Source organism: Paramisgurnus dabryanus, chromosome 14, assembly GCF_030506205.2.
Source record: "Paramisgurnus dabryanus chromosome 14, PD_genome_1.1, whole genome shotgun sequence".
In the NCBI taxonomy this organism is placed as follows: domain Eukaryota; kingdom Metazoa; phylum Chordata; class Actinopteri; order Cypriniformes; family Cobitidae; genus Paramisgurnus; species Paramisgurnus dabryanus.
The window spans coordinates 30,538,743-30,557,350 of record NC_133350.1 but is presented as its reverse complement, the minus strand read 5'-3'; the positions used below and the strand labels follow the sequence as shown (position 1 = coordinate 30,557,350).

The 18,608-nt window shown below is 44.3% G+C and overlaps 20 non-coding genes across 20 annotated transcripts; all 20 read right to left on the bottom strand.

Moving 5' to 3' along the window:
- Nucleotides 1-22: 22 nt before the first annotated feature.
- Nucleotides 23-104, bottom strand: trnas-gcu (transfer RNA serine (anticodon GCU)). Its single transcript has one exon. It is a non-coding gene; the product is annotated as a tRNA-Ser (tRNA).
- Nucleotides 105-898: 794 nt separating this feature from the next.
- trnav-cac (transfer RNA valine (anticodon CAC)) lies at nucleotides 899-971 on the bottom strand. The gene has a single exon. It is a non-coding gene; the product is annotated as a tRNA-Val (tRNA).
- Nucleotides 972-1,798: 827 nt separating this feature from the next.
- Nucleotides 1,799-1,870, bottom strand: trnac-gca (transfer RNA cysteine (anticodon GCA)). The gene has a single exon. It is a non-coding gene; the product is annotated as a tRNA-Cys (tRNA).
- Nucleotides 1,871-2,334: 464 nt separating this feature from the next.
- On the bottom strand, nucleotides 2,335-2,416 carry trnas-gcu (transfer RNA serine (anticodon GCU)). Its single transcript has one exon. It is a non-coding gene; the product is annotated as a tRNA-Ser (tRNA).
- Nucleotides 2,417-4,106: 1,690 nt separating this feature from the next.
- trnac-gca (transfer RNA cysteine (anticodon GCA)) lies at nucleotides 4,107-4,178 on the bottom strand. Its single transcript has one exon. It is a non-coding gene; the product is annotated as a tRNA-Cys (tRNA).
- Nucleotides 4,179-4,642: 464 nt separating this feature from the next.
- Nucleotides 4,643-4,724, bottom strand: trnas-gcu (transfer RNA serine (anticodon GCU)). The gene has a single exon. It is a non-coding gene; the product is annotated as a tRNA-Ser (tRNA).
- Nucleotides 4,725-5,518: 794 nt separating this feature from the next.
- On the bottom strand, nucleotides 5,519-5,591 carry trnav-cac (transfer RNA valine (anticodon CAC)). The gene has a single exon. It is a non-coding gene; the product is annotated as a tRNA-Val (tRNA).
- Nucleotides 5,592-6,418: 827 nt separating this feature from the next.
- On the bottom strand, nucleotides 6,419-6,490 carry trnac-gca (transfer RNA cysteine (anticodon GCA)). Its single transcript has one exon. It is a non-coding gene; the product is annotated as a tRNA-Cys (tRNA).
- A 464-nt stretch (nucleotides 6,491-6,954) lies between these two features.
- trnas-gcu (transfer RNA serine (anticodon GCU)) lies at nucleotides 6,955-7,036 on the bottom strand. Its single transcript has one exon. It is a non-coding gene; the product is annotated as a tRNA-Ser (tRNA).
- A 794-nt stretch (nucleotides 7,037-7,830) lies between these two features.
- On the bottom strand, nucleotides 7,831-7,903 carry trnav-cac (transfer RNA valine (anticodon CAC)). Its single transcript has one exon. It is a non-coding gene; the product is annotated as a tRNA-Val (tRNA).
- Nucleotides 7,904-8,729: 826 nt separating this feature from the next.
- On the bottom strand, nucleotides 8,730-8,801 carry trnac-gca (transfer RNA cysteine (anticodon GCA)). Its single transcript has one exon. It is a non-coding gene; the product is annotated as a tRNA-Cys (tRNA).
- A 464-nt stretch (nucleotides 8,802-9,265) lies between these two features.
- Nucleotides 9,266-9,347, bottom strand: trnas-gcu (transfer RNA serine (anticodon GCU)). Its single transcript has one exon. It is a non-coding gene; the product is annotated as a tRNA-Ser (tRNA).
- A 794-nt stretch (nucleotides 9,348-10,141) lies between these two features.
- trnav-cac (transfer RNA valine (anticodon CAC)) lies at nucleotides 10,142-10,214 on the bottom strand. The gene has a single exon. It is a non-coding gene; the product is annotated as a tRNA-Val (tRNA).
- Nucleotides 10,215-11,039: 825 nt separating this feature from the next.
- trnac-gca (transfer RNA cysteine (anticodon GCA)) lies at nucleotides 11,040-11,111 on the bottom strand. The gene has a single exon. It is a non-coding gene; the product is annotated as a tRNA-Cys (tRNA).
- A 444-nt stretch (nucleotides 11,112-11,555) lies between these two features.
- trnas-gcu (transfer RNA serine (anticodon GCU)) lies at nucleotides 11,556-11,637 on the bottom strand. The gene has a single exon. It is a non-coding gene; the product is annotated as a tRNA-Ser (tRNA).
- A 794-nt stretch (nucleotides 11,638-12,431) lies between these two features.
- trnav-cac (transfer RNA valine (anticodon CAC)) lies at nucleotides 12,432-12,504 on the bottom strand. Its single transcript has one exon. It is a non-coding gene; the product is annotated as a tRNA-Val (tRNA).
- Nucleotides 12,505-14,341: 1,837 nt separating this feature from the next.
- Nucleotides 14,342-14,413, bottom strand: trnac-gca (transfer RNA cysteine (anticodon GCA)). The gene has a single exon. It is a non-coding gene; the product is annotated as a tRNA-Cys (tRNA).
- Nucleotides 14,414-16,006: 1,593 nt separating this feature from the next.
- trnas-gcu (transfer RNA serine (anticodon GCU)) lies at nucleotides 16,007-16,088 on the bottom strand. The gene has a single exon. It is a non-coding gene; the product is annotated as a tRNA-Ser (tRNA).
- A 794-nt stretch (nucleotides 16,089-16,882) lies between these two features.
- trnav-cac (transfer RNA valine (anticodon CAC)) lies at nucleotides 16,883-16,955 on the bottom strand. Its single transcript has one exon. It is a non-coding gene; the product is annotated as a tRNA-Val (tRNA).
- An 826-nt stretch (nucleotides 16,956-17,781) lies between these two features.
- On the bottom strand, nucleotides 17,782-17,853 carry trnac-gca (transfer RNA cysteine (anticodon GCA)). The gene has a single exon. It is a non-coding gene; the product is annotated as a tRNA-Cys (tRNA).
- Between the last annotated feature and the right edge of the window lie 755 nt (nucleotides 17,854-18,608).

Here is an 18,608-nt window from a genome sequence, read left to right as displayed (position 1 = left end):
CAGCTTCACAACGACAGACAGACGACGAGGATGGGATTCAAACCCACGCGTGCAGAGCACAATGGATTAGCAGTCCATCGCCTTAACCAATCGGCCACCTCGTCACGTGAAACTTTGTCGGAACCCCTGCGGTTGGGCATTGTGCGATTCCTAAATTACCAGCAAGTACGTAGTAGTGTGAATCAAATAGTTTCCGTTGTTGATTTAATTAAACGTTACCTTTTTGAAAGTGTTCATTTTGGCCTAACGGAAGGTAAACGCCTGAAGAGAACTGTGCATGAGCAATCCATCGCCTTAGACATGTTTAGAGATATTATCAAGGATTGACCTTTATTCTTTTTCAAAATTGTTTTCAACGGATTTCAACATGAAACAGACAAAAAACAAACGAGACATTCAAGACTTTATGTAAAGGGAACAAGAGGTTTTCATTGGCTTCTCTACACAGCCAACTGGCTGGGTAATGTTGACTAAACCTCAGTACACTTTCCTGTCTTACGTTCAACTAACACTAACAGACGATCAGGTTTAAAATAACGTGCATAAAACTGATGTAACTGTTGAGGTACTTAAATCAACATGACCAAAACCCTGTCATATCTCTAACAAAGTGTTTATTTCAGTCGAACCGAGGACTTTTTGTGATAACCACATCACCACAGAAACCTGTTCGTGTGGATTCTTTGGTTATTTTGATAGATTTAGCCACACATTTTCTCTCTGTGCAACACTCCCCAAAGGGGCAATGCTTTTCGCCCACTTGCGAACTGTCCACCTTTCAAGCGTGAAGCGAATGTGACGGGCGGAACTGTGTGTAACCTTAAAAGTGCTTCATGACACAAGGAGTAACGTGTCTCAAGAGAGGCTTTTAACTCGCAGCGTATCAAAAGGAACGCGCTGTTTCTGCCCGGTTTCGAACCGAGGACCTTTCGCGTGTGAGGCGAACGTGATAACCACTACACTACAGAAACCTACACGCTGTGGTACTTGGTTGTATAAACGGATTTTGCCACATATTTTGCGATCGCTTGAAGGAACCGCACAAACTGTATGAGAAAGGCGGCGCATTTCCCAGGAATGCATGGATGCTGATTCTGAAACTGGCAAACAGCCACACACTTCTTAGTTCGGGTATCTCACCGATTTGTTTCAGACGTGAAGTGTGAGCAGTCAAGTCGCAGCTCTGCGATCTGACCGAATTGTGCAGGTATCTCCAAACCTGCTTCTGGTCGGCTACCTTCCTGCAGACTTCAGTTTCAACACACCTCCAACACACCTCTCTGTAATTATCAAGCAATCCTGAAAACCTTGATAAGCTGCAATGAAATATGTTTCATTGGGGTTGGAGCTAAAATCTGCAGGGCGGAAGCTCACCAGGAGCAGGGTCGGAGACCCCTGGTAGAGTGTGAGCATGCAATTCGTGAGCTTTGGCTTCACGTCGCATGGGATTTACTCGTTAAGTGTAGGTTGGCATTTAGCCACGACTGTGCTGAAATGGCACAGTGTATGCTCGTCTTTAGCGTAGTACAGGGGTCGGCAACGCCGGTCCAGAAGTGCTGCAGTCCTGGAGATTTTACTTCCAACCCTGATTAAACCTCATCCACCTGTAGTTCTCAGGTGACCCTTTAGACCTTGGTTAGCCTGTTCATGTGTGCTTGATTTGAGCTGGAGCTAAACTCTGCAGGACTGCTGCACTCCAGGACCGACGTTTGCCTACCCCTATGTTAAAAGGATCCAGGATGAACTTTGAGTCAGAAATATTAGCGCGCCAAAAGACGGACATACAGGCGTATAGCCAAGGGGGCACCCGGATTTGAACCGGGGACCTCTTGATCTGCAGTCAAATGCTCTACCACTGAGCTATACCCCCTCACAGAAGAAAAGTGGCTGAAGAATTGAAAAAGCATCATGTGTTATACTTCACCACAGTTAAAGCTGTCGTGATAATGTCCAAGTGAACCGTTAGACTGCCCTATTTGCGTTTAAACGCTTTAGCAGTGACCTATAGAAATTGTGCTAGAGAAAACGCATGTTTTTAACCATTCCGCTAATGTTATTCAGTTGTTATGATTACTGTTTTGTTCCTCTTTCATCAAACATCAACAAAGGAACCACTCAACCCTGTCTTTACCACTTTCTAGACAGTTGGCACAAAGCATGGACTTTAGAGTCTGAAAACACTCAAGTGTCCGCCAGAGACTCTGGCGAGTAAGCACTTCAAAACTGGTGAAAAGAAAACACACTGATTTCTCTACTCCTAGAGGTGTGGGAAACAACGTAACCATCGGCAATGTGGCATGTTAAAGACAGTTCAGCTTCACAACGACAGACGGACGACGAGGATGGGATTCGAACCGACGCGTGCAGAGCACAATGGATTAGCAGTCCATCGCCTTAACCACTCGGCCACCTCGTCACGTGAAACTTTGTCGGAACCCCTGCGGTTGGGCATTGTGCGATTCCTAAATTACCAGCAAGTACGTAGTAGTGTGAATCAAATAGTTTCCGTTGTTGATTTAATTAAACGTTACCTTTTTGAAAGTGTTCATTTTGGCCTAACGGAAGGTAAACGCCTGAAGAGAACTGTGCATGAGCAATCCATCGCCTTAGACATGTTTAGAGATATTATCAAGGATTGACCTTTATTCTTTTTCAAAATTGTTTTCAACGGATTTCAACATGAAACAGACAAAAAACAAACGAGACATTCAAGACTTTATGTAAAGGGAACAAGAGGTTTTCATTGGCTTCTCTACACAGCCAACTGGCTGGGTAATGTTGACTAAACCTCAGTACACTTTCCTGTCTTACGTTCAACTAACACTAACAGACGATCAGGTTTAAAATAACGTGCATAAAACTGATGTAACTGTTGAGGTACTTAAATCAACATGACCAAAACCCTGTCATATCTCTAACAAAGTGTTTATTTCAGTCGAACCGAGGACTTTTTGTGATAACCACATCACCACAGAAACCTGTTCGTGTGGATTCTTTGGTTATTTTGATAGATTTAGCCACACATTTTCTCTCTGTGCAACACTCCCCAAAGGGGCAATGCTTTTCGCCCACTTGCGAACTGGCCACCTTTCAAGCGTGAAGCGAATGTGACGGGCGGAACTGTGTGTAACCTTAAAAGTGCTTCATGACACAAGGAGTAACGTGTCTCAAGAGAGGCTTTTAACTCGCAGCGTATCAAAAGGAACGCGCTGTTTCTGCCCGGTTTCGAACCGAGGACCTTTCGCGTGTGAACGCGTGATAACCACTACACTACAGAAACCTACACGCTGTGGTACTTGGTTGTATAAACGGATTTTGCCACATATTTTGCGATCGCTTGAAGGAACCGCACAAACTGTATGAGAAAGGCGGCGCATTTCCCAGGAATGCATGGATGCTGATTCTGAAACTGGCAAACAGCCACACACTTCTTAGTTCGGGTATCTCACCGATTTGTTTCAGACGTGAAGTGTGAGCAGTCAAGTCGCAGCTCTGCGATCTGACCGAATTGTGCAGGTATCTCCAAACCTGCTTCTGGTCGGCTACCTTCCTGCAGACTTCAGTTTCAACACACCTCCAACACACCTCTCTGTAATTATCAAGCAATCCTGAAAACCTTGATAAGCTGCTTCAACTATGTTTCATTGGGGTTGGAGCTAAAATCTGCAGGGCGGAAGCTCACCAGGAGCAGGGTCGGAGACCCCTGGTAGAGTGTGAGCATGCAATTCGTGAGCTTTGGCTTCACGTCGCATGGGATTTACTCGTTAAGTGTAGGTTGGCATTTAGCCACGACTGTGCTGAAATGGCACAGTGTATGCTCGTCTTTAGCGTAGTACAGGGGTCGGCAACGCCGGTCCAGAAGTGCTGCAGTCCTGGAGATTTTACTTCCAACCCTGATTAAACCTCATCCACCTGTAGTTCTCAGGTGACCCTTTAGACCTTGGTTAGCCTGTTCATGTGTGCTTGATTTGAGCTGGAGCTAAACTCTGCAGGACTGCTGCACTCCAGGACCGACGTTTGCCTACCCCTATGTTAAAAGGATCCAGGATGAACTTTGAGTCAGAAATATTAGCGCGCCAAAAGACGGACATACAGGCGTATAGCCAAGGGGGCACCCGGATTTGAACCGGGGACCTCTTGATCTGCAGTCAAATGCTCTACCACTGAGCTATACCCCCTCACAGAAGAAAAGTGGCTGAAGAATTGAAAAAGCATCATGTGTTATACTTCACCACAGTTAAAGCTGTCGTGATAATGTCCAAGTGAACCGTTAGACTGCCCTATTTGCGTTTAAACGCTTTAGCACTGACCTATAGAAATTGTGCTAGAGAAAACGCATGTTTTTAACCATTCCGCTAATGTTATTCAGTTGTTATGATTACTGTTTTGTTCCTCTTTCATCAAACATCAACAAAGGAACCACTCAACCCTGTCTTTACCACTTTCTAGACAGTTGGCACAAAGCATGGACTTTAGAGTCTGAAAACACTCAAGTGTCCGCCAGAGACTCTGGCGAGTAAGCACTTCAAAACTGGTGAAAAGAAAACACACTGATTTCTCTACTCCTAGAGGTGTGGGAAACAACGTAACCATCGGCAATGTGGCATGTTAAAGACAGTTCAGCTTCACAACGACAGACAGACGACGAGGATGGGATTCAAACCCACGCGTGCAGAGCACAATGGATTAGCAGTCCATCGCCTTAACCAATCGGCCACCTCGTCACGTGAAACTTTGTCGGAACCCCTGCGGTTGGGCATTGTGCGATTCCTAAATTACCAGCAAGTACGTAGTAGTGTGAATCAAATAGTTTCCGTTGTTGATTTAATTAAACGTTACCTTTTTGAAAGTGTTCATTTTGGCCTAACGGAAGGTAAACGCCTGAAGAGAACTGTGCATGAGCAATCCATCGCCTTAGACATGTTTAGAGATATTATCAAGGATTGACCTTTATTCTTTTTCAAAATTGTTTTCAACGGATTTCAACATGAAACAGACAAAAAACAAACGAGACATTCAAGACTTTATGTAAAGGGAACAAGAGGTTTTCATTGGCTTCTCTACACAGCCAACTGGCTGGGTAATGTTGACTAAACCTCAGTACACTTTCCTGTCTTACGTTCAACTAACACTAACAGACGATCAGGTTTAAAATAACGTGCATAAAACTGATGTAACTGTTGAGGTACTTAAATCAACATGACCAAAACCCTGTCATATCTCTAACAAAGTGTTTATTTCAGTCGAACCGAGGACTTTTTGTGATAACCACATCACCACAGAAACCTGTTCGTGTGGATTCTTTGGTTATTTTGATAGATTTAGCCACACATTTTCTCTCTGTGCAACACTCCCCAAAGGGGCAATGCTTTTCGCCCACTTGCGAACTGTCCACCTTTCAAGCGTGAAGCGAATGTGACGGGCGGAACTGTGTGTAACCTTAAAAGTGCTTCATGACACAAGGAGTAACGTGTCTCAAGAGAGGCTTTTAACTCGCAGCGTATCAAAAGGAACGCGCTGTTTCTGCCCGGTTTCGAACCGAGGACCTTTCGCGTGTGAGGCGAACGTGATAACCACTACACTACAGAAACCTACACGCTGTGGTACTTGGTTGTATAAACGGATTTTGCCACATATTTTGCGATCGCTTGAAGGAACCGCACAAACTGTATGAGAAAGGCGGCGCATTTCCCAGGAATGCATGGATGCTGATTCTGAAACTGGCAAACAGCCACACACTTCTTAGTTCGGGTATCTCACCGATTTGTTTCAGACGTGAAGTGTGAGCAGTCAAGTCGCAGCTCTGCGATCTGACCGAATTGTGCAGGTATCTCCAAACCTGCTTCTGGTCGGCTACCTTCCTGCAGACTTCAGTTTCAACACACCTCCAACACACCTCTCTGTAATTATCAAGCAATCCTGAAAACCTTGATAAGCTGCAATGAAATATGTTTCATTGGGGTTGGAGCTAAAATCTGCAGGGCGGAAGCTCACCAGGAGCAGGGTCGGAGACCCCTGGTAGAGTGTGAGCATGCAATTCGTGAGCTTTGGCTTCACGTCGCATGGGATTTACTCGTTAAGTGTAGGTTGGCATTTAGCCACGACTGTGCTGAAATGGCACAGTGTATGCTCGTCTTTAGCGTAGTACAGGGGTCGGCAACGCCGGTCCAGAAGTGCTGCAGTCCTGGAGATTTTACTTCCAACCCTGATTAAACCTCATCCACCTGTAGTTCTCAGGTGACCCTTTAGACCTTGGTTAGCCTGTTCATGTGTGCTTGATTTGAGCTGGAGCTAAACTCTGCAGGACTGCTGCACTCCAGGACCGACGTTTGCCTACCCCTATGTTAAAAGGATCCAGGATGAACTTTGAGTCAGAAATATTAGCGCGCCAAAAGACGGACATACAGGCGTATAGCCAAGAGGGCACCCGGATTTGAACCGGGGACCTCTTGATCTGCAGTCAAATGCTCTACCACTGAGCTATACCCCCTCACAGAAGAAAAGTGGCTGAAGAATTGAAAAAGCATCATGTGTTATACTTCACCACAGTTAAAGCTGTCGTGATAATGTCCAAGTGAACCGTTAGACTGCCCTATTTGCGTTTAAACGCTTTAGCACTGACCTATAGAAATTGTGCTAGAGAAAACGCATGTTTTTAACCATTCCGCTAATGTTATTCAGTTGTTATGATTACTGTTTTGTTCCTCTTTCATCAAACATCAACAAAGGAACCACTCAACCCTGTCTTTACCACTTTCTAGACAGTTGGCACAAAGCATGGACTTTAGAGTCTGAAAACACTCAAGTGTCCGCCAGAGACTCTGGCGAGTAAGCACTTCAAAACTGGTGAAAAGAAAACACACTGATTTCTCTACTCCTAGAGGTGTGGGAAACAACGTAACCATCGGCAATGTGGCATGTTAAAGACAGTTCAGCTTCACAACGACAGACAGACGACGAGGATGGGATTCGAACCCACGCGTGCAGAGCACAATGGATTAGCAGTCCATCGCCTTAACCACTCGGCCACCTCATCACGTGAAACTTTGTCGGAACCCCTGCGGTTGGGCATTGTGCGATTCCTAAATTACCAGCAAGTACGTAGTAGTGTGAATCAAATAGTTTCCGTTGTTGATTTAATTAAACGTTACCTTTTTGAAAGTGTTCATTTTGGCCTAACGGAAGGTAAACGCCTGAAGAGAACTGTGCATGAGCAATCCATCGCCTTAGACATGTTTAGAGATATTATCAAGGATTGACCTTTATTCTTTTTCAAAATTGTTTTCAACGGATTTCAACATGAAACAGACAAAAAACAAACGAGACATTCAAGACTTTATGTAAAGGGAACAAGAGGTTTTCATTGGCTTCTCTACACAGCCAACTGGCTGGGTAATGTTGACTAAACCTCAGTACACTTTCCTGTCTTACGTTCAACTAACACTAACAGACGATCAGGTTTAAAATAACGTGCATAAAACTGATGTAACTGTTGAGGTACTTAAATCAACATGACCAAAACCCTGTCATATCTCTAACAAAGTGTTTATTTCAGTCGAACCGAGGACTTTTTGTGATAACCACATCACCACAGAAACCTGTTCGTGTGGATTCTTTGGTTATTTTGATAGATTTAGCCACACATTTTCTCTCTGTGCAACACTCCCCAAAGGGGCAATGCTTTTCGCCCACTTGCGAACTGGCCACCTTTCAAGCGTGAAGCGAATGTGACGGGCGGAACTGTGTGTAACCTTAAAAGTGCTTCATGACACAAGGAGTAACGTGTCTCAAGAGAGGCTTTTAACTCGCAGCGTATCAAAAGGAACGCGCTGTTTCTGCCCGGTTTCGAACCGAGGACCTTTCGCGTGTGAGGCGAACGTGATAACCACTACACTACAGAAACCTACACGCTGTGGTACTTGCTTGTATAAACGGATTTTGCCACATATTTTGCGATCGCTTGAAGGAACCGCACAAACTGTATGAGAAAGGCGGCGCATTTCCCAGGAATGCATGGATGCTGATTCTGAAACTGGCAAACAGCCACACACTTCTTAGTTCGGGTATCTCACCGATTTGTTTCAGACGTGAAGTGTGAGCAGTCAAGTCGCAGCTCTGCGATCTGACCGAATTGTGCAGGTATCTCCAAACCTGCTTCTGGTCGGCTACCTTCCTGCAGACTTCAGTTTCAACACACCTCCAACACACCTCTCTGTAATTATCAAGCAATCCTGAAAACCTTGATAAGCTGCTTCAACTATGTTTCATTGGGGTTGGAGCTAAAATCTGCAGGGCGGAAGCTCACCAGGAGCAGGGTCGGAGACCCCTGGTAGAGTGTGAGCATGCAATTCGTGAGCTTTGGCTTCACGTCGCATGGGATTTACTCGTTAAGTGTAGGTTGGCATTTAGCCACGACTGTGCTGAAATGGCACAGTGTATGCTCGTCTTTAGCGTAGTACAGGGGTCGGCAACGCCGGTCCAGAAGTGCTGCAGTCCTGGAGATTTTACTTCCAACCCTGATTAAACCTCATCCACCTGTAGTTCTCAGGTGACCCTTTAGACCTTGGTTAGCCTGTTCATGTGTGCTTGAATTGAGCTGGAGCTAAACTCTGCAGGACTGCTGCACTCCAGGACCGACGTTTGCCTACCCCTATGTTAAAAGGATCCAGGATGAACTTTGAGTCAGAAATATTAGCGCGCCAAAAGACGGACATACAGGCGTATAGCCAAGGGGGCACCCGGATTTGAACCGGGGACCTCTTGATCTGCAGTCAAATGCTCTACCACTGAGCTATACCCCCTCACAGAAGAAAAGTGGCTGAAGAATTGAAAAAGCATCATGTGTTATACTTCACCACAGTTAAAGCTGTCGTGATAATGTCCAAGTGAACCGTTAGACTGCCCTATTTGCGTTTAAACGCTTTAGCAGTGACCTATAGAAATTGTGCTAGAGAAAACGCATGTTTTTAACCATTCCGCTAATGTTATTCAGTTGTTATGATTACTGTTTTGTTCCTCTTTCATCAAACATCAACAAAGGAACCACTCAACCCTGTCTTTACCACTTTCTAGACAGTTGGCACAAAGCATGGACTTTAGAGTCTGAAAACACTCAAGTGTCCGCCAGAGACTCTGGCGAGTAAGCACTTCAAAACTGGTGAAAAGAAAACACACAGATTTCTCTACTCCTAGAGGTGTGGGAAACAACGTAACCATCGGCAATGTGGCATGTTAAAGACAGTTCAGCTTCACAACGACAGACAGACGACGAGGATGGGATTCGAACCCACGCGTGCAGAGCACAATGGATTAGCAGTCCATCGCCTTAACCACTCGGCCACCTCGTCACGTGAAACTTTGTCGGAACCCCTGCGGTTGGGCATTGTGCGATTCCTAAATTACCAGCAAGTACGTAGTAGTGTGAATCAAATAGTTTCCGTTGTTGATTTAATTAAACGTTACCTTTTTGAAAGTGTTCATTTTGGCCTAACGGAAGGTAAACGCCTGAAGAGAACTGTGCATGAGCAATCCATCGCCTTAGACATGTTTAGAGATATTATCAAGGATTGACCTTTATTCTTTTTCAAAATTGTTTTCAACGGATTTCAACATGAAACAGACAAAAAACAAACGAGACATTCAAGACTTTATGTAAAGGGAACAAGAGGTTTTCATTGGCTTCTCTACACAGCCAACTGGCTGGGTAATGTTGACTAAACCTCAGTACACTTTCCTGTCTTACGTTCAACTAACACTAACAGACGATCAGGTTTAAAATAACGTGCATAAAACTGATGTAACTGTTGAGGTACTTAAATCAACATGACCAAAACCCTGTCATATCTCTAACAAAGTGTTTATTTCAGTCGAACCGAGGACTTTTTGTGATAACCACATCACCACAGAAACCTGTTCGTGTGGATTCTTTGGTTATTTTGATAGATTTAGCCACACATTTTCTCTCTGTGCAACACTCCCCAAAGGGGCAATGCTTTTCGCCCACTTGCGAACTGGCCACCTTTCAAGCGTGAAGCGAATGTGACGGGCGGAACTGTGTGTAACCTTAAAAGTGCTTCATGACACAAGGAGTAACGTGTCTCAAGAGAGGCTTTTAACTCGCAGCGTATCAAAAGGAACGCGCTGTTTCTGCCCGGTTTCGAACCGAGGACCTTTCGCGTGTGAGGCGAACGTGATAACCACTACACTACAGAAACCGACACGCTGTGGTACTTGGTTGTATAAACGGATTTTGCCACATATTTTGCGATCGCTTGAAGGAACCGCACAAACTGTATGAGAAAGGCGGCGCATTTCCCAGGAATGCATGGATGCTGATTCTGAAACTGGCAAACAGCCACACACTTCTTAGTTCGGGTATCTCACCGATTTGTTTCAGACGTGAAGTGTGAGCAGTCAAGTCGCAGCTCTGCGATCTGACCGAATTGTGCAGGTATCTCCAAACCTGCTTCTGGTCGGCTACCTTCCTGCAGACTTCAGTTTCAACACACCTCCAACACACCTCTCTGTAATTATCAAGCAATCCTGAAAACCTTGATAAGCTGCTTCAACTATGTTTCATTGGGGTTGGAGCTAAAATCTGCAGGGCGGAAGCTCACCAGGAGCAGGGTCGGAGACCCCTGGTAGAGTGTGAGCATGCAATTCGTGAGCTTTGGCTTCACGTCGCATGGGATTTACTCGTTAAGTGTAGGTTGGCATTTAGCCACGACTGTGCTGAAATGGCACAGTGTATGCTCGTCTTTAGCGTAGTACAGGGGTCGGCAACGCCGGTCCAGAAGTGCTGCAGTCCTGGAGATTTTACTTCCAACCCTGATTAAACCTCATCCACCTGTAGTTCTCAGGTGACCCTTTAGACCTTGGTTAGCCTGTTCATGTGTGCTTGAATTGAGCTGGAGCTAAACTCTGCAGGACTGCTGCACTCCAGGACGACGTTTGCCTACCCCTATGTTAAAAGGATCCAGGATGAACTTTGAGTCAGAAATATTAGCGTGCCAAACGACGGACATACAGGCGTATAGCCAAGGGGGCACCCGGATTTGAACCGGGGACCTCTTGATCTGCAGTCAAATGCTCTACCACGGAGCTATACCCCCTCACAGAAGACACGTGGCTGAAGAAATTGAAAAAGCATCATGTGTTATACTTCACCACAGTTAAAGCTGTCGTGATAATGTCCAAGTGAACCGTTAGACTGCCCTATTTGCGTTTAAACGCTTTAGCACTGACCTATAGAAATTGTGCTAGAGAAAACGTATGTTTTTAACCATTCCGCTAATGTTATTCAGTTGTTATGATTACTGTTTTGTTCCTCTTTCATCAAACATCAACAAAGGAACCACTCAACCCTGTCTTTACCACTTTCTAGACAGTTGGCACAAAGCATGGACTTTAGAGTCTGAAAACACTCAAGTGTCCGCACTTCAAAACTGGTGAAAAGAAAACACACTGATTTCTCTACTCCTAGAGGTGTGGGAAACAACGTAACCATCGGCAATATGGCATGTTAAAGACAGTTCAGCTTCACAACGACAGACAGACGACGAGGATGGGATTCGAACCCACGCGTGCAGAGCACAATGGATTAGCAGTCCATCGCCTTAACCACTCGGCCACCTCGTCACGTGAAACTTTGTCGGAACCCCTGCGGTTGGGCATTGTGCGATTCCTAAATTACCAGCAAGTACGTAGTAGTGTGAATCAAATAGTTTCCGTTGTTGATTTAATTAAACGTTACCTTTTTGAAAGTGTTCATTTTGGCCTAACGGAAGGTAAACGCCTGAAGAGAACTGTGCATGAGCAATCCATCGCCTTAGACATGTTTAGAGATATTATCAAGGATTGACCTTTATTCTTTTTCAAAATTGTTTTCAACGGATTTCAACATGAAACAGACAAAAAACAAACGAGACATTCAAGACTTTATGTAAAGGGAACAAGAGGTTTTCATTGGCTTCTCTACACAGCCAACTGGCTGGGTAATGTTGACTAAACCTCAGTACACTTTCCTGTCTTACGTTCAACTAACACTAACAGACGATCAGGTTTAAAATAACGTGCATAAAACTGATGTAACTGTTGAGGTACTTAAATCAACATGACCAAAACCCTGTCATATCTCTAACAAAGTGTTTATTTCAGTCGAACCGAGGACTTTTTGTGATAACCACATCACCACAGAAACCTGTTCGTGTGGATTCTTTGGTTATTTTGATAGATTTAGCCACACATTTTCTCTCTGTGCAACACTCCCCAAAGGGGCAATGCTTTTCGCCCACTTGCGAACTGGCCACCTTTCAAGCGTGAAGCGAATGTGACGGGCGGAACTGTGTGTAACCTTAAAAGTGCTTCATGACACAAGGAGTAACGTGTCTCAAGAGAGGCTTTTAACTCGCAGCGTATCAAAAGGAACGCGCTGTTTCTGCCCGGTTTCGAACCGAGGACCTTTCGCGTGTGAGGCGAACGTGATAACCACTACACTACAGAAACCTACACGCTGTGGTACTTGGTTGTATAAACGGATTTTGCCACATATTTTGCGATCGCTTGAAGGAACCGCACAAACTGTATGAGAAAGGCGGCGCATTTCCCAGGAATGCATGGATGCTGATTCTGAAACTGGCAAACAGCCACACACTTCTTAGTTCGGGTATCTCACCGATTTGTTTCAGACGTGAAGTGTGAGCAGTCAAGTCGCAGCTCTGCGATCTGACCGAATTGTGCAGGTATCTCCAAACCTGCTTCTGGTCGGCTACCTTCCTGCAGACTTCAGTTTCAACACACCTCCAACACACCTCTCTGTAATTATCAAGCAATCCTGAAAACCTTGATAAGCTGCTTCAACTATGTTTCATTGGGGTTGGAGCTAAAATCTGCAGGGCGGAAGCTCACCAGGAGCAGGGTCGGAGACCCCTGGTAGAGTGTGAGCATGCAATTCGTGAGCTTTGGCTTCACGTCGCATGGGATTTACTCGTTAAGTGTAGGTTGGCATTTAGCCACGACTGTGCTGAAATGGCACAGTGTATGCTCGTCTTTAGCGTAGTACAGGGGTCGGCAACGCCGGTCCAGAAGTGCTGCAGTCCTGGGGCCTCATTTATCAAACGTGCGTACGCACAGAAGTGTGCGTAAAGTGTGCGTAGGAACAGTTTTACGCAAAGTGTGGAATTTATCAAATTGCACTTATACGTAGAAATGTGTGTAAATATACGCACACCTCTGAGTATGCGTACGCAGAGCATCTAGTGGTAGAATAGCGATACTACATAGGACCCTGTTCCAGTGAGTAAAGAAGTGTCTATTTTTTATCCACAAGCAGGTGTTAAAAATTATCAATGTCAGTATGGTAACAGCAAATAAGTATAATGATTTATTTGTGATATGTATCTGTGAAAGCTCTACATGTGATTTGTATAAATTAAGTCTCCGACAAATGCTTGACACAGCGCAATGGATTAGCTTGCGTTATTGGAAGACTTGGCAAATAATCCATTCCGCCGGTAGCGCGTTTTCAAAGATCGCGGCAATGATGCTGGTTATATATGCTGCTGTCCAAGGTGGAAAGTTGTCTGTCCTCCTCCAGTTGCACTCGTTTCACGTCGGTGTGCTGTGACGCGTTTTTTTTTGCTGTTAATTCAATGTCAACCCACTTTTTTTATTTCTGGAAGTGTTTTCTGCTCATATTCAACGGAATTAAACTCACTGGTAACATGTTCACATGTAGATTTGTTTTCTTTTGTTAGTCATTCCTCCCGCACTAACTAAACCAAACAGGATGTGTTATTAGGATTTAACCTCATCCACCAGTAACTCAATTTCTGTGGGAAAAAGCACAACCACGTGACTTAAAACGGGAGGTGTTGTCACCAAATATGGTTCATCGGAGGCGTTTCGGAATGCAAATGACCATGAACGTGCACGAGCATGGTGCTTAAGAACAAGTGGGATTTATCATCAAGGATTACTTACTGATGTGCGTACAACCCGGTGCGCACGTTTGATAAATCCCGATTTTTTTGTACTTAGACACATTCTAAATTTCATTCGTAGGTACAAATATAGAACATTTTCTACGCACTGTTGATAAATGAGGCCCCTGGAGATTTTACTTCCAACCCTGATTAAACCTCATCCACCTGTAGTTCTCAGGTGACCCTTTAGACCTTGGTTAGCCTGTTCATGTGTGCTTGATTTGAGCTGGAGCTAAACTCTGCAGGACTGCTGCACTCCAGGACCGACGTTTGCCTACCCCTATGTTAAAAGGATCCAGGATGAACTTTGAGTCAGAAATATTAGCGCGCCAAAAGACGGACATACAGGCGTATAGCCAAGGGGGCACCCGGATTTGAACCGGGGACCTCTTGATCTGCAGTCAAATGCTCTACCACTGAGCTATACCCCCTCACAGAAGAAAAGTGGCTGAAGAATTGAAAAAGCATCATGTGTTATACTTCACCACAGTTAAAGCTGTCGTGATAATGTCCAAGTGAACCGTTAGACTGCCCTATTTGCGTTTAAACGCTTTAGCACTGACCTATAGAAATTGTGCTAGAGAAAACGCATGTTTTTAACCATTCCGCTAATGTTATTCAGTTGTTATGATTACTGTTTTGTTCCTCTTTCATCAAACATCAACAAAGGAACCACTCAACCCTGTCTTTACCACTTTCTAGACAGTTGGCACAAAGCATGGACTTTAGAGTCTGAAAACACTCAAGTGTCCGCCAGAGACTCTGGCGAGTAAGCACTTCAAAACTGGTGAAAAGAAAACACACTGATTTCTCTACTCCTAGAGGTGTGGGAAACAACGTAACCATCGGCAAGGGCGTAGGTTTGATTCTGGCATTGGTGGGGACATAAATAAAATGGTCGCATTGCAAAAACTGTTTATCACCGTTTACTTGACATAAACAACAGACAACTCAGTATGCACTTTACTCAGTGACATCTGACTCGCCACCCCCGGTGCCATCCCAAATTTAATGTACTAAAATAAACAATAACAATTCGTTATGTCCTAGAGCCTAATAAACAGTAACTGTTTAAGTCTTGTCAAAAAAAAATCATATTGTAACATATATGAATCCATATTTACTTTATAACAATGAAGAATATGCAATTAATATTTCATTCTTAATTTAATTTTGCCAAAAAAATCCCAGTGTTGAAGTTGGTATGTGTATCATGCTGTTTCCTGTTTTTACCATGTTGGGGTTATTTTCTTTCATGGATTAGGGACCCCCTAAATAACCTTGCTACCCCATTTATAAAAGGTTGACAAAAGTTTGCAACTCGTCAGGTTAACATGGGATTGTCGTGTATTGTTGAAAACACTGTCCTTGAATCATTATGTGACACAACTTGTTCCGTATTTTGTGCATGAAACAGTTACAGTGGGTATAATAATACTTTCTTCCTCACTTACCTGTAGCCCGAATAATCACGCGCGTCTTGTTGAGTGAACTTTGACGCGTTGTACAAAGTGAAACCATCCTATCACACGTAGCGAGTAAAGACAAGCCCATAAAGTGATGTGATTTAAAGCGGCGGGACTCAAGAAATGCTAATCCAATCATATTAGCAATGTGAGTAGAGAGGCGGGACTAAAGAAATGCAAAGCCAATCATATTACCGATGTGAGTTACGGAGGCGGGCATTGCAAAGAACGAAAGCTGTTAACCGTTTGTGTACCACATAGAGCGTCATTTTTACAGAACGGGATTGCAAAAGATTTTTAATCTCATTTAAATGATTCCTGAAAAAATATATAATTAAAAAAGGAAAGTAAAAAATAGAAAACACAAGAATAAGACGGACATTAGTGGTTATATATAAATACAGATTAATTGTTTGGTCGAAATTATTGCTAGGGACAATTCAGTCTTCCCTGAATATTGCTAGGGACATGTCCCTAGCGTCCCACCCTAAATCTACGCCCATGACCATCGGCAATGTGGCATGTTAAAGACAGTTCAGCTTCACAACGACAGACAGACGACGAGGATGGGATTCGAACCCACGCGTGCAGAGCACAATGGATTAGCAGTCCATCGCCTTAACCACTCGGCCACCTCGTCACGTGAAACTTTGTCGGAACCCCTGCGGTTGGGCATTGTGCGATTCCTAAATTACCAGCAAGTACGTAGTAGTGTGAATCAAATAGTTTCCGTTGTTGATTTAATTAAACGTTACCTTTTTGAAAGTGTTCATTTTGGCCTAACGGAAGGTAAACGCCTGAAGAGAACTGTGCATGAGCAATCCATCGCCTTAGACATGTTTAGAGATATTATCAAGGATTGACCTTTATTCTTTTTCAAAATTGTTTTCAACGGATTTCAACATGAAACAGACAAAAAACAAACGAGACATTCAAGACTTTATGTAAAGGGAACAAGAGGTTTTCATTGGCTTCTCTACACAGCCAACTGGCTGGGTAATGTTGACTAAACCTCAGTACACTTTCCTGTCTTACGTTCAACTAACACTAACAGACGATCAGGTTTAAAATAACGTGCATAAAACTGATGTAACTGTTGAGGTACTTAAATCAACATGACCAAAACCCTGTCATATCTCTAACAAAGTGTTTATTTCAGTCGAACCGAGGACTTTTTGTGATAACCACATCACCACAGAAACCTGTTCGTGTGGATTCTTTGGTTATTTTGATAGATTTAGCCACACATTTTCTCTCTGTGCAACACTCCCCAAAGGGGCAATGCTTTTCGCCCACTTGCGAACTGGCCACCTTTCAAGCGTGAAGCGAATGTGACGGGCGGAACTGTGTGTAACCTTAAAAGTGCTTCATGACACAAGGAGTAACGTGTCTCAAGAGAGGCTTTTAACTCGCAGCGTATCAAAAGGAACGCGCTGTTTCTGCCCGGTTTCGAACCGAGGACCTTTCGCGTGTGAGGCGAACGTGATAACCACTACACTACAGAAACCTACACGCTGTGGTACTTGGTTGTATAAACGGATTTTGCCACATATTTTGCGATCGCTTGAAGGAACCGCACAAACTGTATGAGAAAGGCGGCGCATTTCCCAGGAATGCATGGATGCTGATTCTGAAACTGGCAAACAGCCACACACTTCTTAGTTCGGGTATCTCACCGATTTGTTTCAGACGTGAAGTGTGAGCAGTCAAGTCGCAGCTCTGCGATCTGACCGAATTGTGCAGGTATCTCCAAACCTGCTTCTGGTCGGCTACCTTCCTGCAGACTTCAGTTTCAACACACCTCCAACACACCTCTCTGTAATTATCAAGCAATCCTGAAAACCTTGATAAGCTGCTTCAACTATGTTTCATTGGGGTTGGAGCTAAAATCTGCAGGGCGGAAGCTCACCAGGAGCAGGGTCGGAGACCCCTGGTAGAGTGTGAGCATGCAATTCGTGAGCTTTGGCTTCACGTCGCATGGGATTTACTCGTTAAGTGTAGGTTGGCATTTAGCCACGACTGTGCTGAAATGGCACAGTGTATGCTCGTCTTTAGCGTAGTACAGGGGTCGGCAACGCCGGTCCAGAAGTGCTGCAGTCCTGGAGATTTTACTTCCAACCCTGATTAAACCTCATCCACCTGTAGTTCTCAGGTGACCCTTTAGACCTTGGTTAGCCTGTTCATGTGTGCTTGATTTGAGCTGGAGCTAAACTCTGCAGGACTGCTGCACTCCAGGACCGACGTTTGCCTACCCCTATGTTAAAAGGATCCAGGATGAACTTTGAGTCAGAAATATTAGCGCGCCAAAAGACGGACATACAGGCGTATAGCCAAGGGGGCACCCGGATTTGAACCGGGGACCTCTTGATCTGCAGTCAAATGCTCTACCACTGAGCTATACCCCCTCACAGAAGAAAAGTGGCTGAAGAATTGAAAAAGCATCATGTGTTATACTTCACCACAGTTAAAGCTGTCGTGATAATGTCCAAGTGAACCGTTAGACTGCCCTATTTGCGTTTAAACGCTTTAGCACTGACCTATAGAAATTGTGCTAGAGAAAACGCATGTTTTTAACCATTCCGCTAATGTTATTCAGTTGTTATGATTACTGTTTTGTTCCTCTTTCATCAAACATCAACAAAGGAACCACTCAACCCTGTCTTTACCACTTTCTAGACAGTTGGCACAAAGCATGGACTTTAGAGTCTGAAAACACTCAAGTGTCCGCCAGAGACTCTGGCGAGTAAGCACTTCAAAACTGGTGAAAAGAAAACACACTGATTTCTCTACTCCTAGAGGTGTGGGAAACAACGTAACCATCGGCAATGTGGCATGTTAAAGACAGTTCAGCTTCACAACGACAGACAGACGACGAGGATGGGATTCGAACCCACGCGTGCAGAGCACAATGGATTAGCAGTCCATCGCCTTAACCACTCGGCCAAAAAAGGGGCAAAATGGACTGCTTGTGGGGGGGAAGAAAAGAAAAGAGAGAGGAAAGAGGGGGGAAAGAGAGGGGAGAAAAGGAGAAAAAATGAAGAAAAACGTACACTATATCAATTTTCTATCCACTCTTTTATCTTCTCAACATACATCTTCTTACACATAATTCTCCACTTTTTCAAGGTTTATCATCACTTTAATTTTCATGTCTCTTGCG